The 2288-nt window shown below is 41.3% G+C and overlaps 1 long non-coding RNA gene across 1 annotated transcript; it reads left to right on the top strand.

Moving 5' to 3' along the window:
• Window positions 1-491: 491 nt before the first annotated feature.
• LOC103468204 (uncharacterized) lies at window positions 492-1236 on the top strand. The gene is made up of 3 exons (XR_534175.2): window positions 492-884; window positions 971-1054; window positions 1134-1236. It is a non-coding gene; the product is annotated as an uncharacterized LOC103468204 (long non-coding RNA).
• The last annotated feature ends 1052 nt before the right edge of the window (window positions 1237-2288 follow it).

Below are 2288 nucleotides of genomic sequence, written 5' to 3'. Positions count from 1 at the left end.
CGTCTTCTTAAGTCAGGGTGGCGTAAGTTTTGTTTTCTTTACATTCATCCATTTTCTTACACCCTTGTCCCTAGTGTGGTCGGGAGGGTTGCTGGGGTACACCCAGGAAGAATTGCCAGTCTGTCGCAGGGCAACACAGAAACAGCCAGGACACACAACCATGCACACACACTCATACCTAGGGAGAATTTAGAGAAACAAATTAACTTGATAGTCATGTTTCTGGACTGTGGTAGGAAGCCGGAGAACCCAGAAAGAACCCAGCATGCACAGGGAGAACATGCAAACTAAATGCAGAAAGACCCTGGGCTGGGAATTGAACCCAGAAGAAAACTGAACTCGCGACTTAAGGAGTCCAGCCCTAAAATGTCAAAATTCTCACAGAAACTCCTGTTGTCCCATCCTCTCAGTCTTTTCAGAAGAAGAAAAGACCCAGAAGCATCTCTCCAGCTGCCTCTCCTCACAGTCTGTCATCTGTATCCCCTCCAAAGATCAGCCACATCTGCATTCATGTCACCTACTGACCATCCCATCTCCTTAAGTCATGGTGGCTGATAAGAAGAGAAAGCTTAAGTTAAAATGTTAAGGAAGGATCCCTTCAAGTGTCAAGTTTGTACCCCAGATGTGCTTTCAGTTTCAGTGGATGGAAATTGCAAGTATTACCATTTAAAGAATGCAACAAGGTATTGTAAAATGTGTACAATATAACAATTCTTTCTATATGTTAGTGATGTTCACTACCTTTGGACTTTAACACCTCATGAAGTGTATTTTATTGCTTGTTTTTCAGATTGGAGGAACAGGCTATATTTCAGGACCTTTTCATAGCCAAGGATGAAAACATAGGAAAATTTGTGGACTGTATACACAAATCAACCAAAAATGTAAGACTGCAGATTGTAAATGTATAATAACAGTAACCTTTTAGCCTGTAATAACAGCATGCCTGACTGAATTCTATGCATTCTAGATTTTGTGGTGGGCAATGGTCAGCAGCCAGGGAGATCTCTCACAGATCCAGCAGCAAACTGGATGAGGAGGCTTGGAACTAGCGGTGTGTATACATTGAGTGCTGCTTAGTGCTCTTAGATAGGGTATGAGCTTTTGCATAACTCTTGTTCTTTTCAACAAAGGCTGGCCAACAGACAATCACTTTTTTTCCATGGATGTAACATTTGTGGACATAACTCAAAAACTAACAAAAAGCTGTCCTGAACTCCAACACCTGCTTAAAATGAAGCAATTTTTCTCAATTTTCCATGGCAAAGCCCACAAAATGTAAGTAAGGAACACTGACCAGGCATTGAATAACCTTGCTGGTACACACTGCATAAACATCTTGACACAGTTGATGTTGTTTGTGCATGTTTGTGCAGACACAGATGGACACAAAGCTTGTGCCAAGGCTCATCGCAAGATCAGAAAGGAGAAAACATCTTAGCATTGGCTTTAGAAGATGTTGGTCACTTGAAGACTGATACAGACACAGAAGTTCTGTCTTTGGAAGAGATCATGTCCAGTGACACAACATTGCCATGGCAGCAATCACACAATGGTAAGTAAACATACACTAATATGTTTTATACTGTCATCATACCTGACAGATAATGTGACTAGATACTCCAGGTGTTGACTTGAACTTACAAATTTAAACTTTTACTGAGTTGATTTGTCCTTTTCATAACTGTATTTCAGACTCTGTCAGACAAAAACAAGGTCAATCGATGACATCATGACAGTAAAGAGACTGGAAGAGGAAGAGGATCCTTGTTGATGAACCATCATTGGAAATCTCTGTCATCCTATGAAGACACTGTAAAGTAGTTTCCCGCCTGTTATCGGGAGGTAAATTTAAAAGTAGGTTTTTAAGTAATGCATAAACATACAAAAAGTTAAAGCATTTAAATTTTGTATTTTTATTTTTATTTATGTTCAACTTTAAAGGTTTGTCCTGTGCCCTAACTGACGAAGGTCCAAGAGGTCTCCAGAGCATCATCCTCAGAGAGCTGCAGCACCAACAGATGAAGCTGCAAGAACCAGAGTATTAACTACAGCAGGGGAGCCCAAAGTTGGTCCTGGAGGGCTGGCATCCTGCATGTTTTAGTTCTCTCCCTGGTTTAACACACCTGCATCAAAAGATGGCTCATCAGAAGGCCTAAGAAGAACATTGACAAGATGAAAAGGTTGTTACTACCACCAGGGAGAGAATAAAACATGCAGGATGCCGGGCCACTATGACCCACTTTGGACACCCCAATCTACAGACTTTGTCAGGAGCAGAGAGTGTT

This window comes from Poecilia reticulata, linkage group LG8, assembly GCF_000633615.1.
Source record: "Poecilia reticulata strain Guanapo linkage group LG8, Guppy_female_1.0+MT, whole genome shotgun sequence".
In the NCBI taxonomy this organism is placed as follows: Eukaryota; Metazoa; Chordata; class Actinopteri; order Cyprinodontiformes; family Poeciliidae; genus Poecilia; species Poecilia reticulata.
The sequence above is the reverse complement of the archived record's forward strand: the minus strand, read 5'-3'. Positions and strand labels throughout refer to the sequence as shown.